The sequence below is a fragment of the Lagenorhynchus albirostris genome, chromosome 6, assembly GCF_949774975.1.
Source record: "Lagenorhynchus albirostris chromosome 6, mLagAlb1.1, whole genome shotgun sequence".
NCBI lineage: Eukaryota > Metazoa > Chordata > Mammalia > Artiodactyla > Delphinidae > Lagenorhynchus > Lagenorhynchus albirostris.
Window position 1 is genome coordinate 33,364,941 of NC_083100.1, and position 22,087 is coordinate 33,387,027.

Here is a 22,087-nt window from a genome sequence, read left to right on the forward strand (position 1 = left end):
ATTAGGCTCGCGGAAATCTGAAAGCGAAATCCATCGCGCTTTTTAAATTGTTTTAAACTCTCATATATGATGTATTTTATCTTGAGAGAAATGCGAAGCTGTCTCATCTGTTTTCCTTAAGCATTTGGAATTTGGAAAATGCTAGCCGCTAGAATTTACCCCCCCGATCTCCCTGCTTTGAAGTCATCAGAATGACCTCACCATGACTGTCACTTTTTTTGCGAACACTCGTAGCCGTTCTCTTCTCTCTGGCCAAACTGATTTTTACCATAGATGTCGTCCAAATATATGTAGACCTTTCCCGTTTTTGCTTCAAGGACTCTTGTCTGCATTTAGACTTTGTTTCCTTGTTTTAGTGTAATTTGGGTCTTTTCAGTCTCAATGACTGATTTAAATACCTCAGTTATTCCACAAGTCTGGCTTCCAATACGAGTAAAATTTCCTTCCCCACTTCCCAGTCCCTGTATGCAGATTGCTTGTAAACATTCAGTTGCAACCTGCTGAAAGTTATGTCATATTAAGTTACTTGATTTTCTCGAGCAACTCTGCAACCTGGGATCAAAAGGAATGAAAATCTTGAACTGAGTAACAGAAAAGGTGAAAGTGGGGAAAAGTCAAGGCATGAGAGAATCTAGGATACAGACAAGAGTATAGCCACAGTATACCATGTGGTCAGGGAGGCAAGAGAAACCAAAATGGCTTGATGGGGAGAGGGAGTGGGTGAGTGAATGAAGTGGAAACACTATGGCTGTGTCTGGTCTCCTTAATGGAAGTGCCATCTGCTAGAGAGCAGTCTATATCTTACACTTATTGTATCCGTATAGAGCATCATATTGTGCTATGCATGAAGTAAGATCTCATTAATTCTTAAACATTAAATGAGTGAATGTTTGCAGGAAGTAAAATTATTTTCCTTGCATCCTTTACCCAAAGAGAAACGAAACCACTTATTAACGAGAAGCATCTTTACTGTGGCATCTTCGAGAAATTGTCTTTGCACATTACCATTTATATAATCAGCTAGTGATGCGTTAGTCAGGGGTTCAGAGCTGCCTCTGATTTTGGATTTGGATCTTGACCAAATACAGTAATTGCCTGAAAATTCTCTGTTACAAGAGAAAAGCAAGAGATTCCATACTTCATTAAACAAACTGCTAGGTCAAGGGCAAACAACACAAAGTATGAGGAGGAGAATATGGGAGACCATAGATATCCCCAAAAAGGAGCTTATAATTAACTAGTGGCTTAGCAAGGTGACAAAAATAAGAAACATGGTTCTTCTGTTCTCTCCACATCCCCAACCACATCTTTGTCCCAGCTAGAATAAGTTCCATGAAAATTCATTGTTGGACCCCCAGTACTAAGCTAGTATCTAGCATATAGTAAGAACTGCATGAGTATGAATAGTGAATGGGTAAATGAATGACTGGAATTAATGAATGATGGGATCCAATTATATCAAGTTGCTAACAGAGGTTTCCAGGTACTTTTTGAGACCTATTGGTATTAGCAAAAAATATCTTTTGCCCAGAGACCTCCTGTGTGCCTTGTAACAGGAAGGGGATGTTCTGGATCTTTCACGTAGTTCATGTAGTGAACATCTTTCATGTATTCAACAAATATTTGAGTGTCTACTCTCTGCTAGGCATCCTTACGGGTACTAAGAACATAGCAGTGAACACAACATGGAAAAACCTCCATACTTAATGGAACTTATATTCTAGTAAGGGGAAACAGAAAACACAAAAATACCTAGTGTATTAGATTATATAGATGCTACAGAGAAAAGTAAAGCAGGAGAGAAAAATAAGATGTTTTGGGATAATCAGGAAAGGCCTGATTGAGCAGATGACATTTGAATAGATGAAGATATATAGAGGAAAAGAGGGTCTTCCCTGGTGGTCCAGTGGTTAAGACTCTGCACTTCCACAGCAGGGGACATGGGTTTGATCCCTGGTTGGGGAACTAGGATCCCACGGCCATAAATAAATAAATAAATAAATAAATAAATAAATAAATAACACAGAGGAAAAGAAGCAAAGAGAACACTGTATTCAAAGACACCATGGCAGGAGGGAGCCTGGTACGTTCTCAGAACAGTGGGACCAGTATTGGAGTCACTATAAATGACCTCCATTTTAAAATAATGAATTACAGGGAATTCCCTGGCGGTCCAGTGGTTAGGACTCTGAGCTTTCACAGCTGAGGGCCCATGGTCAGAAACTAAGATCCCACAAGCCTTGCGGCCAAAAAAACAAAAACAAAAAGGCAAAAAAACGAATTACAATTTTAGGGACTTCCCTGGAGACACAGTGGTTAAGAAACCACCTGCCATTGCAGGGGACATGGCTTCAATCCCTGGTTCGGGAAGATCCCACGTGCCGCAGAGCAACTAAGCCTGTGCACCACAACTACTGAAGCCCATGCGCCTAGAGCCCGTGCTCTGCAACAAGAGAAGCCACCGCAATGAGAAACCCGTGTACCGCAATGAGAAACCCGCGTACCGCAATGAAGACCCAACGCAGCCAAAAATAAATAAATTTAAAAAAAAAAAGGGGTTACAATTTTACCAGTGTAACAACTAGTATATTTATTGGTTCTCAGTGCTCATAAGAAACTTTGGCAGTAGGTACTCTTATTGTTACCCTCATTTTCCTTCTCAGAGAAGTTAAGTAACACAAGTTTTTCCCTTATCTTACCCTGTGGGCCCTATGTAAATCAAAAGCATTTGTTTCAGTTAAGTTCCTATGCTCATTTTAGAGTTTCCTGAACATTGAAACATAAAACTTTGGAGCCTAGTCTATCCAGAGAACACAAAGGTGATCTATGTTCTAGTCACAAACCTGTCCAAGAAAATCTAATCTCTGACCAGATAAAATACAGTTATGCCCATTCATCACTTTCTTGTGAGCTTGGACAAAATGAGTATCCCCTGTAAATTAATCAACTCTGGATACATGGTCAAAATTGAGTTTCTTTTATTTTTTTGGCCACATGGCATGCGGGATCTTAGTTTGATCGAGCCCAGGCCCCCTGCAGTGGAAGTGCAGAGTCCTAACCACTGGACTGCCAGGGAATTCCCCAAAACTGAGTTTCTTACTTGTAAAGCTGAGGTCCATATCCTGAACTACCTCATAGTATGGGCCCAGGCAGACCATTAGCTGGCATCTACCTTTGACATTACCATCTCTGGTTTAACTTCAACATTCCTTGCCTGCAGGGAGCTTAATATCTTTTTCTAAAATAAGATCTAGGACTTCTTTGGTGACGCAGTGATTAAGAATCCACCTGCCAATGCAGGGGACACGGGTTCCAGCCCTGGTCCGGGAAGATCCCACATGCCACAGAGCAACTAAGCCTGTGCGCCACAAATACTGAGCCTGTGCCCTAGAGCCCTCGAGCCACAGCTACTGAGCCCGTGTGCCACAACTACTGAAGCCCGTGCACCTAGAGCCTGTGCTCCGCAACAAGTGAAACCACCACGATGAGAAGCCCACGCACGACAACGAAAAGTAGCCCCCAATCGACACAATTAGAGAAAGTCCGTGCCCAGCAATGAAAACCCAACGCAGCCAAAAAATAAAGAAATTTATATATATATATATAAAAAAAATTAGATCTATCCATGTTAGACAATTATGAAATTCTAAAGGATAGTTAATTTGTTTATATGCCTACTACATACTACACCATATATTTTGTTTTGGTCATTCAGAGATGCAATACATAATCCCTGCTGTCAAGGAGCCTATGATTGGTGGAGAAAGCAAACTAGCACAACACGACAACAATACGATGAAAGTAAGCAGGAGTCCAAACCTCAGTTTCGCCTCTTACTACTTATGGATCTTTGCGTCCTTGGATAAATGATTTAGCTTCTTTGGCATTTTTGTGTGTGTTTGTGTGTGTGCAAAATAAGAGTAACATTTACCTCATAGAGTTATTGTGACTATTAAGTAAGATAAGAGTTTTGTTTGACATAACTTAAGTGCTCAGTAAATGATCTTTGTTACCATGCAATTAAATTAAACTAAAACAATAATTCAAACAGACTAGGGGAGGGAGATATCAAGAAGGAAACTGAAGAAATGTGGAGGGCTTCCCTGGTGCTGCAGTGGTTGACAGTTCGCCTGCTGATGCAGGGGACACGGGTTCGTGCCCCGGTCCGGAAAGATCCCACATGCCGCGGAGCGGCTAGGCCCGTGAGCCATGGCCTCTGAGCCTGCATGTCTGGAGCCTGTGCTCTGCAACGGGAGAGGCCACAACAGTGAGAGGCCCAGGTACTGCAAAAAAAAAAAAAAAAAAAAAAGAAATATGGAACAAAATCCACACTGCCTTCTTCTACTAAGGATAAGCATACGTATCACATCCTACAGGTAGGAAACAAACACGCATGCACAACACTTTACACACTGAAAAAACAAAAACAAAACACGACAAAACCAGGGTCTAGTTCTGGATCCCAAATTAAATGAAACCTTGAGCCTTCCTTTAAATTACTGACTCTCAAACAAAAACAATTCTATTTCTGACTTTTGCCATGCTAATATCTGAAGATATGGGGGGAAGCTTTATAGATAAGATAATCATGTGAGAAAATTGCTATTTGTCCTTTATTAACAAACTTAATTTGATAATCTTGGTACTTTGTGGGTATTTTCCTTTTAGAAGATGTTTGTTCAGTTATTCTGCTTTGTTTTGTGGTGAGCAAGCCTTTTAAATACTGGCCTTCTTAATTTATTGGCCTCCTTAGTCTTCTTTTGGCAGTTTCAGATTCCACTGAGAATTCCATGTGGATTTTCCCTATCAGATCTGAGTACACTCCACTGCCAGAGAAGGGAACCAGTGGGCTATTTTCACCTAGACATAGTCTTGCTGATTCCTGAGTTCACTCTTATGTGGCGATGGAGTTTGACCAAATCTCTTTCTGGGTTTCTGGTTCTATGTTTCAAGTTAATGGCCAAGTCTGGATAGAGTTCTGGTTTTGGTTTGTGCACAACTGCTGGTGGCAGCAACATGGAATCCGGCATTTATTTGTTTGTTTGTTTATGATGTAACCTTTTTGTCTATGCCAGATGGCAGACAGAGGGAATCTGGTCATGACTGGGTAGCAGAAGTCAGAGTATCTGTCTTTCTATGTTTGTTTTTTTTTAAGTTTTTTGTTGGTTTGTCTTTCTGTTTGTTTGGTCTGGCAGTCTATGTTGTTTGTTTTGTCTGTAGGTCATTATGAGTTAAAGAACTAAAAATATTTTATGTGTCCGTGAACAGAAAACAGCTTTTTGAGGTCTGGAACTGCTATAACCAACTGGTGAGTAATATGTTCTGTGTTTCCTTTCAACCCTTGGCTGAAGTTGGAAAACTATGGCTACTGGTTTGCTGTGTATGAATGAAAAAAAGCCTTTTCTTTCCCTGCAAAAGAAAGGTAGCTAGTAATGGTTAATAATGGTTAATTTATATTTTTGTATCTTTAGCTATCTACCCTCTCTCTGAAAACTATTAGAGATTAATTGGTCGTAAAAATCTGTCATTTGTATGCAATCAGAAAAATCACCATCAAAGGGGAGAAAATGTATACAATGAAAGAAGAAACTGGGGGAATTCCTTCGTAGTCCCCTGGTTAGGACTCTGCACTTTCACTGACGAGGGCGAGGGTTCCATCCCTGGTCAGGGAACTAAGATTCTTCAAGACACGCGGCATGGCCAAAAAAATATAATAATAATATTTTAAAAAAGAAAAGAAAAAATTGGAATTCTTTTCATATGATGTATGGTAAATAATTTGACCTTGCTCAAAGAGAGGTCTGGCCTTTGCCCTTGGCTTCCGGAGGTAATCTGTGTCACTCTTGATAGGAGTGTGCTCCTTTAAAGTGGGGGTTGGCCTTGGCCATGCCAGAAAGGCCAACCATGTGACCAACCTGGAGACTGAGTTCAACCATATGGATCATCTATCAATCAATCGATCAATTATGCCTGTATGATGAAGCCTCAATAAAAATTCTGGACCTGAAACCTCAAGTGAGCTTCCCAGGTTGGTGATACCCCTGAATATTGTCACACATGGATGCTGGAGGATAACAGCATCCTAATTCTGTGGGAAAGAACTCTGGAAACTTTATGTTTGGAACTCTCCCAGATTTTTCCCTGTGTGCTTCTTACCTTCGCTGATTTTGGCCTGTATCCTTTCCCTGTAATAAACTGTAACCATGAGTATAACAGCTTTCAGTAAATCCTGTGTGTCCTTCTAGTGAATTGTCTAACCTGAGAGTGGTTTTGGGAAGCCTCTCAACTTGCAGTTAGTGTCCAAGGTGAGGGCAGTCTTGTGGAAGACTTGTGTGTTCTCTAAACAGAACAGATGGCTCTAAACTCTTCAGTTTGGCTAACTCCAGGCATATGGATTTAGAACAAAGAAAAGAGAACTTTAAAATGGATTCAGTTGTTTTATATAACAACTATATGAATGAGCCTGAATGTGTGATAGAATGGAACTCTAAATAAAGTAGGACTTACTGTTTATGACTTGTCTGGAGCTTCATAACCTCCTAAGAAATCTAAAGGGTTCTGGAGGCATGACTTTTTCTCTCCCCTTCCTTAAAGGGACGTAGGAAAGTCCCATAGAAATATACAAATGAACTAAGTCAAGGTGTGACAGAAAGCTCCATGTATAAACAAAGTATTGGGTTGGCCAAAAAGTTTGTTCAAGTTTTTCTGTAACATCTCATGGAAGAACCCAAATGAACTTTTTGGCCAACTCAATATTAACAAATCCTAAAGTTGTGCCCCTAGATTAATTCATAATCTGACTGAACAAATATTATACCACACAGTGCATGATGGCTCAGGGAGAGTTCCAGTTAGAAAATTCTTCAGAAGCAACTTCCCTGGTGGTGCAGTGGTTAAGAATCTGCCTGCCAATGCAGGAGACACGGGTTCAATCCCTGGTCCAGGAAGATCCCACATGCCGTAGAGCAACTAAGTCCGTGTGCCACATCTACTGAGCCTGCGCTCTAGAGCCTGCGAGCCACAACTGCTAAGCCCGTGTGCCACAACTACTGAAGCATAAGGGCCTAGAGCCCGTGCTCCACAACAACAGAAGCCACCGCCATCAGAAGCCGACGCACCTCAAGGAAGAGTTGCTTCCACTCGCTGCAACTAGAGAAAGCCCGCGACAGCAGCGAAGACCCAACGCAGCCAAAAATAAGTAAATTAATTAATTAAAAAAAGAAAGAAAATTCTTCAGAAAATCCTAACTTGCCTGAGATTTAAATAAGATTCTACTATTGTGTGAATGTGAAATATTTTCTGAGTAAATATGTTAGTATACTTTTGCCTATCTCCAGAAAAAAAGTAATAAAATATATATATATATTTTTGTTTGTTTGTTTGTTTGTTTTGTTTTGTTTTGGCCTCGCCATGCAGATTGCAGGACCTTATTGTTAGTTTCCTGGCCAGGGACTGAACCTGGGCCAGTGAAAGCGTTGAGTCCTAACCACTGGACCGCCAGGGAATTCCCTAAAAATTATCTTAAGTTTAACAGAGCTCCTATTTTGTTTGGCTTATAGAGATTAATAGTTACTTATGTCACTTATGTTCATACCTTGTCTCCTTCTGATAAGTCTTTTAATTACAACCCTTCTGCAATTCAAACCCCAAATTCAAAATAATAAAACTGTCCAGATGACTTTTACACCTAAATTTTATTTGGAGTTTCCTAGACAGCAGTAGACAAAAACAAGGAAGTTCTTTTTCACCTGATGCAAAGGAGATGATGCTGATTATAATTAAATATGCTTGGCATTCTCTGGATAGTTAATTATTTCAACACTACTATGAAAGTTCTCGTTTCTCAAAATTTGAGAAGAACTGCTAAATAAAAAAGAAAACTCAACTTCTATAAGTTAATTATATAGAATCAAAATGATATCAATTATTGATATGAGTATGCTTCAGTAACTGTGTACTTTTCAGGTTGGCTGGAAACACACTCATGTTCACATACGAAGAAACTGCATTAGTTTCCTATTGTTGCTGTAACAAATTACCACAAATTTAGTGGCTTAAAACAACACAAACTTGGGACTTCCCTGGTGGCACAGTGGATAAGACTCCGTGCTCCCAATGCAGGGGCCTGGGTTCCATCCCTGGTCAGGGAACCAGATCCCACATGCATGCCGCAACTAAGAGTTCTCATGCCACAACTAGGGAGCCTACGAGCCACCACTAAGGAGCCCACATGCTGCAACTAAGGAGCCTGCCTGCCGCAACTAAGACCCGGTGCAACCAAATAAATAAATTAAAAACAAAAACAACACCAACGCAAATTTATTTCTCATAGTTCTAGATATCAGAAGTCCAAAATGGGCTAAAATCAGTGTCTCAGTAGGGCATCTAGAGTTTGGAGACTCCAGGGAAGAACCTGTTTCCTTGCGTTTTCCAGCTTTTAAAGGTTTCCTGCATTCATGGCCCTACTGCAGTTTTCACATGTCCTCTCAGACTCTGACTCCCTTGCCTCCTTCTTTTATTTACAATGATTGTTGTGATAGTATTGGACCCGCCTGGAAAATTCAAGATAACTTCCCAATCTCAAGGTTCTTAACTTAATTGAATCTGCTAAGTGCCTTTTGCTCTGTTTGGTGACATATTCACAGGTTCTGGGGGTTAGAAATGGACATTTGGGAGGGGGCATTATTCTGCCTACCACAGACATCAGAACTGTCAACAGATTGGTTACTCTTTTTTAAAGGAAGTGTGATTTTATTTCTAGGCATCTAGAAATAATATGTAATTTAAGAAAATATTAATTTTTTGAGCAATGCGTTCTGAAGTGTGTAGGGGTGAAATGACATGTCTGGGTTGCCTTAAGAGAACTCAGGAAAGAGAGAGAGATGGTGAGAGAGAGAGAGGCAGGAACTGTGCAAAATCCTAATGATTTTTGAATCTGGATGTTTGGGCAAGAGAAAAGGTGGCTGATGGAGATACTCTGAGTTCTACTAAATAGATAGGAATGATCCGAGTGAAGTGAACTAGGAAGGGGATAGGATTCTCTTCTAGTCAGAGAGAGCAGTATTGTATTAATATGTTTTTTAAATGTTCCATATCTTATGATGACCTTAAGGACCTAGGGAGGGACTGTCCCTCCCTGTTAATTCCCAGAGATAGTAAAGGACTTGCCTGGCAAGTCTGGCAACTTGGCAACAGGCAAGCCAATCAGTCCTGAGTCCACACCCCACCCAGCTCCTTTTACCAGGCTGTTGTAGTTCAGGATGCCATCCTTCTACCCTAAAATAGCCTTCAGGATGCTATACCCTAAAATAGCCCCAGGGCCAGACACTGGACATCTAGGGACCAACCCTACAGCTCTCCACTAAAATCAAACTGTCGAATCCTAAACCTGCTCAGCTTGCTTACTCTGCCTCATCCTTTCCTTCCTGTGAAAACCACAATAAAGGATTTTTTCTTTTACATCTTTATCGGAGTATAATTGCTTTACAATGGTGTGTTACTTTCTGCTTTATAACAAAGTGAATCAGTTATACATATACTTATGTTCCCATATCTCCTCCCTCTTGCGTCTCCCTCCCTCCCACCCTCCCTATCCCACCCCTCTAGGTGGTCACAAAGCACCGAGCTGATCTCCCTGTGCTATGCGGCTGCTTCCCACTAGCCATCCATTTTACATTTGGTAGTATTTATAAGTCCATGCCACTCTCTCACTTTGTCACACCTTACCCTTCCCCCTCCCCATATCCTTAAGTCCATTCTCTAGTAGGTCTGTGTCTTTATTCCCGTCTTACCCCTAGGTTCTTCATGACATTTTTTTTTTCACAATAAAGGATTTTAACCATGCTTTCCTCTCACTCCCTGTGCCTCGCGGTGCTTCCACGTGTGGTCCTGTGTGGTGTGCCATGCCTCCTGCTTCCAGAGATCTGTGAATATAAAAACTTTTTCCTTTATGACAGTCATTTCCATATCTGCATGTCTTATCATACTTGATTAAAACAAATCCTGAGCACATTTTATTGTTTTGTTTTTTTTTTCGGGTTGGGGGACATGCGGGATCTTAGTTCCCAGACCAGGGATCAAACCTGTGCCCCCTGCACTGGGAGCACGAATTCTTAACCATTGGACCACCAGAGAATTCCCTGAGCACATTTTAAAACAAGCATGCCCTTCCCAAAATAAAAGGCATATCAGGAGTTAGAAGAATACTATAGAATGTAAGCTCAGGGAGAGTAGACACTTTATTTGTTTTGTTCACTGCTTGAAGTGGAACACTACTGTAAAAAAAATACCTGTGTGGCATTTACAGAGCAGGTGGGTGGTGGGCTGCAATGAACCTAGTATTAGTGGCTGAAAACATGGTTAGCCATGAGATGCAGTGGCAAAACATTTGGCAAAATTGTTGCCTGAGATTACTTGAGCAGCAGACCATGTGTCTACTGAGTCCTGGGGGACTGGAATAGAAAATAGAAACTTAACAGAGGTTATTTTTAGCAGTGTGTGGCAAGATATTATAAGAAAGAGATGATATCAGGAGAGAATTCCCTCATGGGATTGTAAGAAATAGAAGGGAATAGAGCCTTGCAGGTAAAAACTCTGGCTGCTTCTAGACCTCAATAGTAAGAGATTTTGAGCTTTTTCTTTTCCTCTTCAGCTCTTTTCCCTTCATTTTCTCTTCTTTTTTCTCTCTTTTCCTTCCTGAATTATTCCACCCTAAGTCATTGAGTCATTAACTAATGACCTGGCCTCACCTGAATAGGAGTGAACAGCCTGGGGTGAGAAGGCTGTCCTGCAGAGGGGAGGCTTAGCAAGGGGTGTCAGAACTTGGACGGGGGAGGGAGACATTCATGTGGATGGCTGTCCAGCGCAGGATATTAGAGCTTGAGTGGAGTGAGGGCATCCCTGTGGGGTAGCAGCCTGGTGTGAGGTATCAGAACACCAAAGGGGTTGACCTACTCCCAGAGAAAGAGACCTTCACAGTATTTACCAGTGGGATTTCAGAACCGCTCTGGCCCAGTGAATACTGTGTGTCTTCAGTTCTTCCTTGTTCTGAATAAGAATGTTCTTTGCAGTCTTCCTTGCATTACCAATGGGTGTGGCTGTGTCTTGGCAGATTACTAGTCTTTTTAGTTCCTAGGTCACCAGACCATAAAGAGTCATATCTGAGCCTGATGAAGAAAACTGGACATTACCTGGAGAGCCTGGACTTTGAGCTGGATGTATTTACTGGGTGGAACTTTGGGCCATCCCCTTGGTGATGGAGGAAACATTATCTATACAAAGGAAAAATAGTAAACAATATATGGTGACAAAAAGAGCTGACTGTGCCACAGCCTGGCAGCGAGTCAGCAATGTCTTTTCCTTTCATTGAGTCACAAGAAAGGTACATATCCTAGACTCATCTGGTTGAGGTCTTGTGACTAGATTCTGGCCAGTAGGATATGGGTTGAAGTCATGTCCCATTTCTAGGCCTGCCTCATTCTTTCTCTTGACCACTTGAATGCAGAGAGGATCCAGTTCAGGACTCTGAGAAGATCCTGGAACAGGGATTGGTAAACTATGGCCTATGGGTCAAATCTAGCCCACCAAATGTTTTTGTAAATAAAGGTTTATTGGAACATACCTATGCCCATTTATTTACATGTTGTCTAGGGCTCCTTTCATGCCACAATGGTAGCATTGAGTAGTTGTGACAATATGTCCCACAAAACTTAAAATATTTGCTATCTCTCCCTTAATAGACAATATTTGCAGATCTCTGCTTGAGAAGATGGTGCCACCACAAGTTGATTGGAGACAGAATCCTCAAATCAAAATATAAAAGGCTGCCTGCTGAACACCCAATTCAGGCTGTGATGTGAATGAAAAATAAAGCTTAATTTTTTTAAGACATTGAGATCTTTGAGTTACTTGTTAGTAGCTAGTTACCTTGTTACTAAAATACTGCTCTCCCCAGTATCTGGCTCATGGCAGGAACTAAACAATTATGCGTTTACAAAAGTAGTATATTCATGGTGTAACAAACAATCTAACTATTATCCTAAAAAAGTAACAGAACTTGAAAGTTCCTGTAATCCCTCCTTGATAAAGAACCGTTGTTAAGAGTTTGATGTATGTTATTGTAAACTGTGTGTGTGGATGCTTACATACATACATTAGGTGACTTGGTATAGTGGGTTAAGGTGATGGACTCCAGAGCCAGACTGCCTGGGTTCAAATTCCAGTTTTTTGTCTATGAGATCTTGGGCAAGTTACGTAACCTATTTCTCCCCCATTTTGCTCATCTGGAAATAATGTCATCTCATAGGGTCATTCTGAAGATTAAATGAAATAATTTATACTTTGTGTAGGGCAGTGTCTTACAAACGGTAAGTGTTTGCTGTTATTAGTAATGATACTACTTTTGTAACAGTTTCTTTTCCTTCACAGAAATGGAAATCATAATAAACATACATGGTATTTTTGTTGTTGTTTTGTTTGTTTGTTTGTTTTTAGCGGTACGGCAGGCTTCTCACTGTTGTGGCCTCTCCCGTTGTGGACCACAGGCTCTGGACGCGCAGGCTCAGCGGCCATGGCTCACGGCCCCAGCCGCTCCGTGGCATGTGGGATCTTCCCGGACCGGGGCACGAACCCGTGTCCCCTGCATCGGCAGGCGGACTCTCAACCACTGCGTCACCAGAGAAGCCCCTGTTTTTTTACAGTAAGTATAGCTTGGATATCTTTCCCATGTCAGTCTCTATAGATTAATCTCACTTTTAAAAATGATGGCATATAATTCTATTATAAGGATGTAGCATAGAGACTTCCCTGATGGCACAGTGGATAAGACTCCGAGCTCCCAATGCAGGGGGCCTGGGTTCGATCTATGGTCAGGGAACTAGATCCCACAGGCATGCCGCAACTAAGGGTTCTCATGCTACAACTAAGGAGCCCTGGAGCCACAACTAAGGAGCCCGCCTGCCACAACTAAGACCCAGCACAACCAAATAATTAACTAACTAAATATTTTTTAAAAAAAGGAAGTAGCAATTTTTAAATCTCATTCCCCATTGATCAACATAGAATTGTATACAGTTTTTTAGTTATCACCAACAATGTTACAAAGAACAACCTTGAATATGTATGCTGTAAACAATCATGTCAGTATTATCAAAGGATAAATTCCTAGAATAGAAATTGCCATGTCAAAGTTATGTATGTATAAAATACGGGTAGACATCATCAATTTGCCCTCCAATAAAAATATCATTTATACTTCCACCATCCGTGATTGAAAGTACTCATTTTCCAACCCTCATCAATACTACGCATTATCTATCATTTTAATCTTTGCAAAACAGGTAGGTGAAAGATTGGATCTCATTTTAATGTGTATTTCTTTTATTATTAGAAATGTTGACCTTTTTATAGGGATGGGCATTAGGATAAAAAGAATCAGCTGTCTTTTCATCACACTTGGTTAGGCTTACTGAGAACAATGAAAGCCCACAATTCCTTCAGTTTTTGAGCAGGTGAACCAATGAAGACACAGCTGGTACTTAGGAAAGATTATCAACCCTTGTACCACAGCAAAAGCTAACATTCATTCCTCTAATACAGTGTAGTCTAAATGATAGTTTTGCTTTATCCCGAGGTATCTCCATTAAAAATAACTTATCAAATCAATGATGTTCAAATCACTATCATACATCTCATACAGGGAGCTTAGAAAATTGCAAATTCCTGATCTTGCAATTACATTACATTAATTTTTTGATGGACATTTGAATTGTCCCACCTTTTGGCTATTATGAATTATGCTGCTATAAACATTCGTGTACACGTTTTTCATAGATATATGTTTTCATTTCTTTTGCATACATACCTAGGAGTGGGATTGCTGCGTTGTATGTTAATTCTATGTTTAACATTTTGAGGAATTGTGAAACTGTTTTCCACAGCAGCTGCACCTTTTTACATTCCTAGCAGCTATGTATGAGGGTTCTCCACATCCTTGACAATTTCTCCACATCCATGACAATACTTGTTATTTTCCATTTTTAAAATTATAACCACCTGTTAGGTATGAAGTGGTATCTCACTGTGATTTTGATTTGCTCTTTTAATTTGTTAAAACAATTCCTTTCTCCTGCAACGAATCACATGACCAACACTTTTGTATGAATGTAGGGTGAGTGAGCAGTCATTGCTTATAATTAGGATATATTACTAGGAACTCATGATTTCATTAAGACTGTGTATTGGTCAGGATAGGCCAGATCATGTTGTGGTAACTAACAACTCCAAAATGTCAGTGGATTAAAACAATAGTGTTATTTCTTGCTCACACTACATGGCTATTCTGTGTTGGCAAGGGAAAGGGCTCTACTCATCATAGGCTAATGGAGCAGCCATCATCTCCAAACGTGCTGAACTCTCTACCAGAGGAAAATAGGGTTTGGGGCTGTTTCACACTGTTAATCACACATCTGTTACATGTTCTCCAATAAATGACATCTGTCACTTCCAATCACAACCCACTGGCCAGTACTAGTCACATGACCTCACTCAACTGCAGGAGAGCCAGTAGTCCTATCATGTGCCTGAACAGTTGAAGTCCCAAATATTTGGTGAATGGCATCCACAAATACCAAAGTCTGCTCTTCTGGTCATAATATACTTGGCTCACTCTCCTTCCTGCAGTAAAATACACTCGCCATCCCTCTAGGGAGACAAACCAAAAACGCCATCCAGTCACAGCATCAAGCTCACAGCCCAGGGTTTCTGGGTCATACACAGTAGTCTCTATGTCATGGAAGCTGTGGGGATATCTCTTCAGTATGCCCACGTGTGGGCCTCTTTTGATCGAGAGACTTATGAACGAAAGGGGCAAGATATCTGTACCCACATACTCAGAATGCCAAGGTAGAGCAGGGACAGGGTAACTATAATAAAGTTCCCATTTGGAAAGTGGGGAAGGATGGGAGATACACAGCAGTCATTTGTCCAAGGACCCCTGATCCTTGTGGTGGGGAATGTGGCCTTAATTCTGTCCTTGGGAGGGACTCCCTTGTCCATTGTTCTCCAGGCCTCTTGCTGCTGCATTCTGGGAGGTTCTTTTTGTTATTCTCCTTGGTCATATGTGAAGTGGACATTGCATGTATTTGGGGGGGAGTTTGTTCTGCTTTGTCAGTCTACTTTCTGCTCACAAAATGTTGGGGCCCCAAGGTTTATTTTAAGACTCTAGAGGTGGAGGGATAAATTGGGAGATTGGGATTGACATATACACACTATATATACAATAGATATATACATAGATATACATATGTATACATATATGTATATACATATGTATATGTATACATATACATGTATACACATGTATACATATGTATACATACATGTGTATATATACAATATACATATTGTATATATATATACACATATATATATATACAATAGATAACTAATAAGGAACAACTGTATAGCACAGGGAACTCTACTCAATATTCTGTAATGGCCTATATGGGAAAATAGTCTAAAAAAAGGTTGATATATGTATATGTATATCTGATTCACTTTGCTGTACACCTGAAACTAACACAACATTGTAAATCAACTCTACTCCAATAAAAATTATTTTAAAAAATCATAAAAAAGTAAAATGAAGAACAAAGTTCAAGGACTTACACTATCTGATTTCAAGATATCAGATAGTCTGACACTTATCAGTTAACTTAATTTTCAGCCGACACCAAAGCAATATAAAAAAAAAAGAAAAGAAAAAAGAAAGACAAAGAAAAATGTACACTTATTTGAAGGTATCTGAGGCTTACCAAGGTAGTGAGGATTTTCAAGGAAAAGATGTCAGAGGAGAGAGAAGTCCAGAGAAGTGAGCCCCTACTTTGGTGCCACTTCTCACTTTGTGGAATTTGCTAACCCAAAGGTGATGACTAGGGGAATGAGAAACTGAACAGAAAGCAGTGGCTGAGAGATGGAGAAACTAAACAGAGCTTTGGAGCAGGGGGCACAAAAACTGGAGTTCAGTTGAATAACACATTTTTTTCCAAGCACATGTGTAACACTTACCAAAACTAACCATATGCTAGGCCTTAAAGCAAGTCTCAACAAATTGCAAAGCACTGAAGTTGTATACGGTATATTCTCTGACCACAGTGAAATTAAGCTAGATATTAATAACAAAAAGACATGTAGAAAACTCCTATACATTTGAAATTAAGGAATACACTTCTAAATAATCCATGAGTTAAAGAAGAAATTACGGTGAACATTATAAAATGTTTTGAGTTAAATAGTAATGAAAATATCAACACTATATGTCAAATTTTGTGGGAGGAAGTTGAAGCTGCATTTACAATGAAATATTTACCATTTATAGATGGTAAAGAAGAAGTTAAAAATCAGTGACCTCAGTATTAATTTCAAGAAGCTAGAAAAAGAAGAGCAAATTAAACCCAAAGAAAGAAGAAGGAAGGAAATAGGATAAAAGCAGAAGTAAAATAGCAATAAACCTACAATATAGAGAACCAAGAAAGCCAAAAGTTATTTTCTGAAATGACTGATACAATTAATACAACTCTAATGAGACCGTTCAAGAAAAAATAGAGAAGGTATAAACAAGCAATATCAGGAATAAAAAGGGGGCACAGGCTTCCCTGGTGGCGCAGTGGTTGGGAGTCCGCCTGCTGGTGTAGGGGGCACAGGTTCGTGCCCCGGTCCGGGAGGATCCCGCATGCTGCAGAGCAGCTGGACCCATGAGCCATGGCCGCTGGGCCTGCGCTTCAGGAGCCTGTGCTCCGCAACGGGAGAGGCTGCAGCGGTGAGAGGCCCGCATACCGCAAAAAAAAAAAGGGGGGGGGATCTTCTGATTCTACAGACATTAAAAAGATAGCAAAATATTTATATACTTCATACTTGATATATAAAGTTTCAGAATAACACTGCTAACATTGTTATTAATATTAACTCATTTAAGATTTGTGCTTTTTAAAAAAAAATTTATTTATTTTTGGCTGCGTTGGGTCTTCGTTGCTGTGTGTGGGCTTCTCACTGCGGTGGCTTCTTTTATTGCGGATCATGGACCCTAAGTGTGTGGGCTTCTGTAGTTGTGGCACACAGGCTCAGTAGTTGTGGCTCACGGGCTCTAGGGCACAGGCTCAGTAGCTGTGGCACGGGCTTAGTTGCTCCATGGCATATGGGATCTTCCCTGATCAGGGCTTGAACCTGTGTCCCCTGCATTGGCAGGCGGATTCTTAACCACTGCACCACCAGGGAAGCCCCAAGATTTGTGCTTTTTAAAAAAAAAATCTGTTCTTTTTGTTCCTAGAATATATCCCATTTGCTATGTACAATCAAATTACTGCCGTTGAAATAATTCTTCACTAATGGTTAGGTCATTAATTTCATACACACTTCGGGTCGAACTGGTTTTGTTTTATTTATTGATTGATTTATGTGGTTGTGCTGAGTCTTAGTTGCAGCTCACCATCTCCTTAGTTGTGGCATGTGGGCTCCTTAGTTGCAGCATACATGTGGGATCTAGTTCCCTGACCAGGAGTCAAACCTGGGCCCCCTGAATTGGGAGCACAGAGTCTTATCGATTGTACCACCAGGGAAGTCCCCTTGAACTGTTTTTTTTAATATAAATTTATTTTTATTTATTATTTTTGGCTGTCTTGGGTCTTCGTTGCTGTGCACAGGCTTTCTCTAGTTGCGGCGAGCAGGGGCTACTCTTCATTGCAGTGCATGGGCTTCTCTTGTTGCCGAGCACAGGCTCTAGAGCATGTGGGCTTCAGTAGTTGTGGCATGCGGGCTCAGTAGTTGTAGCTCGCGGGCTCTAGAGTGCAGGCTCAGTAGTTGTGGTGCACGGGCTTAGGTGCTCCGCGGCATGTGGGATCTTCCCGGACCAGGGCTTGAACCCGTGCCCCCTGCATTGGCAGGTGGATTCTTAACCACTGTGCCACCAGGGAAGCCCTGAACTGGTTTTTTCTAAAGAGGAAAAAATAAGATATGTTACTCTCACTATGTCCCAACTTTGTAATTTTTATGAGATATGGTGACTTAGGTAAAATATTTTGTTTAGTAATGTTTCCTCTTAAGTTCATCTGTTCTTTTTATCTGAGTGGGCTATTTCCTTTTGATTTCCAAAAAAAATTACTCTGATGTTAGTCAATATTTAACACAGGTTTTTAAAAATGGATTTGTTGAAATAAATACAATATACTTAAAATGTTGAAATCAAAAACAAAAAATAGATTAGGTTCCAAAATCATTCCAAAGAGCAACTAAGTCATATTTTGACTCTAAAAATCAAGTTGGAAAGAAGTCAAATTTTTCATTCTATGTATTTTTCCCTTTGACTCAATTTTTCTTTTATTTTCTTCCTTTTGTTTTTTTTGGTTAAAAACTTCCTCTCTATCTTTTGACTTCTTTTCATTCCCCAGTGAGAAAATATGAGTATGGGAATTGCAGGCTTCACCGGTTTCTAATTTTATGCACTGTTTCTATTCATAGTAGACAATACGTTGATTGCACATGTAGTCTTATTGAAAAGGCCTCTTCTTCAGAGCTACTGATATTATAATAGGGAAATTATTAGAAAAATAGGAATAGTTGAAGTTCTTCTAAGCCTGTTGGATGATCTGCCAATGGATGGGAAATGCTTCCACTTTTTGTTACTTTGCTTTTGCACCTGAGGCAAAAGGTACCACATCCTAACAAAGGCAACTCTCTACCATTTTTCCACCATTCCTTACTTTTACGTTTTATGCATTTTCCAGCCCTTAAGAATGTTCCAACTACCAATGGCTTCCACAGACAGGGCTTAACTCCCTCAGATGGCAAAGAAGTTGTTTATCCCTCAACTCAGGAATTTATTCTTGGCTCGTTTGTCCATTAATTAACACAGCTGTGGAATTCTGCTTCACCCATAGTGTCCTGCTAGTGTAGGAAGAAACTGCTGTGATTCTTTTTTGGGGAAGGGAAGGAGAGAAGAGACAAAGAGCTGATGACCAAAGAATGGCCCAGGGCATGGAGGCAGAACAGATTTGCAGGTAATGTTTAATTTCTCCAAGAATTTTGTTTGAGAAACACTAGAAGACTGGTCAAAGTTCTTCTTGTTTCCGAGCCTCTCCAATCTTACTTTCAGACCAGCATTCTTCTGTTTAGTTTAAAAACTTGTTCTTCCTCTTTACTGCCATACACTAAACTCATTCACTGGTCACTGGCTTCCCTACACTCCCAAGCTACACTGTCATCTAGAGTAACTTCAATTTTTATGTTATAACCCATCCAACACCCTAATCTTACATTGCTCTATCTCCTCATTTCTCAGGACACTTTAGCCACTCACTTCAGAGCCCTCACCCTACTCTGTGTTATCACCAAGAATTTCTCACCTCTGAAATCTTAAATTCAAGCCACAGTCTTACTGCCATAACACACCTGAGGAATGTAAGACCCCCCAACAGTAATTGTGGTTTACCTTGACTGTGATTCTCAAGGTGAGGAGTGAGGAAGAAAGGAATGAACTGCTAAGGGCATTCATCTGAATCTCAGAGGTTTGCTTAATTTGAAAACCCTCACGGGTGATTTTGATGAGCATTCTACAGGTAGCATTTCTCCTGCCTTCTCTACCTGTTATAAATCACTGAAGGAACTGCAGTAAAGATCTCCTGGGTTCAAATACTGACTCTATCACTTATCTGGGTGAGTTCAATCTCTCTTGCCTCTCTTTTTGCACCTGTGAGGATAGCATTATCACTTATTCATACTTTATAGGATCAAGTGAAATAATCAATGTACAGTACTTGGAAGAGGGTCTGCAGCTCAATAAATGTTAAGAATGATCAACATCAACAACATTTTTATGCCAATGGTTTCCAAATCTCTTATCTTCAGCCTGGATTCCTCAGTGCTCCAAATCACATCAACTGCCTGCTAGACATGTTTCCCTGGGTGACTCTGGGCACTGCATACTTACATCTAAATCTTATCCTTTTTTTTTCTTTGCAAATCTGTTCCTTTTCTCCAAGGTTTTCTATCAAATCTTAAAATGATAACATCACGTCAAGTTACCCAAGTCAGAATCTGATCAATTTCCAAAACCTGTTGATTGTATCATCTCCATTTCCATCTTTACTACCATTGATCTAATTTCCTGTCATTCTCTTTTTTCTTCTGGACTACTGTTGCAGCCTCCTAACTTATTTTCCTCTTTTTTTTGTCTTGCTTCTTCACGTTGCAAGCTGGTATTATCACTTCCCCTGATTAGAAACGTTTTATGCCTCCTACACCCCTTCACTGCCATCCTTATGCCTTTCAGGATTAAGTCCAAATTTCTTAATATGGTTTACTAGACTTTCTGTGAATGGGCCCTTACTTTCCTTTCTGGCAATTTCTTCTAGCTCCTACTTTCCAAACCATGCTCCTACTATACAGAGCTTGTCATGCTTTCTTCTTTACCTCTTGTCAATTGTCTAGGCCAGGAAAAGCTTTTACTTCCCTTCTTCTACCTCAAAATATGGTCTTTGGACTACTAGAGGACCTGGGACTTTTTCAGGGGGTCTGCAAGTTCAAGACTATTTTCATAATAATATTAAGACATTATTTGTTTTTTTTCACTATGTGGACATTGGCACTGATAGTGCAAAACCAATGGTTTGTTAAACTGCTGTCATTTTAGCATGAATCAAGAGAGTGACACCAAATGTACTAGTATTCATTGTATTCCATACTGTGATGCACTTGAAAAAAAAGTTTCACCTGAGAATGTCCTTGATGAAACAGTAAAAAATTAATTATGGTAGGCTAATGAATGGCCTCCCAAAGATGTCCACTTCCTAATCCCTGAAACCTGTGAATATGTTACTTCACTTGGCAAAAAGGATTTTGCTAATGTGATTTTTTGTTTAATTGGAGTATAATTGCTTTACAATGTTGTGTCAGTTTCTGCTGTACAACGAAGTGAATCAGCTATATGTATACATATATCCCCTCACTCTTGGACCTCTCCCCCACCACATCACACCCATCTAGGTCATCACAGAGCACCGAGCTGAGCTCCCTGTGCTATACAGCAGGTTCTCACTAGCTATCTGTTTTACCCATGGTAGTGTAGATGTGTTAATCCTAATCTCACAATTCATCCCACCATTCCCTTCCCCACGCCCCCCGTGTCCACATGTCCCCTCCGATCCTCGGTCCTCTGAGGGTCCCTCCCCATCCCTGCTGATACCCTCACAGTGGGTGGGCCCCTCCTGAGCGTTGGAACCCCTCCCCTCCCCCAGCTGCCCCTCAGGGGCACCAGTCCCGTCCCGCCTCCACTTCTCCTCCCCCCCTCGCTGCCCCCCACGTCCTACCCAGTCGCACAGGGGTTCCTCTCATCCCCTTAGGTGTCCTAGGTTCCCCACCAGTGCCTGGTAGGTGCCCTAGTTGTGCGGAGATGCGAACTCTGCGTCTGCCTAATCTGCCATCTTGACTCCCTCCTGCTAATTTGATTTAAGTTAAGGATTTTGAGATGCGGTGGTTATCCTGGATTATCTGGGTAGTTCAATGAAATCACAAGAGTTCTTATAAGAGGGAGACAGAAGGGTCAGAGTCAGAGGAGATGTGACCACAGAAGCTAAGGAGACGGAGAGGGAGAAAGGGAGAGAGGGAAGGTGGGAGGGGAGGGGGGGAGTTATTAAAGATACAGCAGGCCCTGATAATGGAGGAAGGGGCCACAAAACAAAGAATGCAGGTGGTCTCTAGAAGCTGGAGAAGTAAGAAAATAAATTCTCCCCAGTAATTCTCTGGTGGTCCAGCAGTTAGGATTCTGAGCTTCCACTGCAGGGGGCATGGGTTCGATCCCTGGTGGGGGAACTAAGATCCCACAAGCAGTGCAGCCTGGCCAAAAAAAAAAAAAAAAAAAAAAAAAAATCCCCTAGAGCCTCCAGAAGCAACTTGGCCCAGCAACGTCTTGATTTTAGGATTTCTGACTTCCAGAACTGTAAGATAATAAATTTGTGTTGTTGTAAGCCATGAAGTTTGTGGTAATTTGTTATACCAGCAATAGGAAACTAAAACACTAATTTTGCTAAGTTTTAATGCT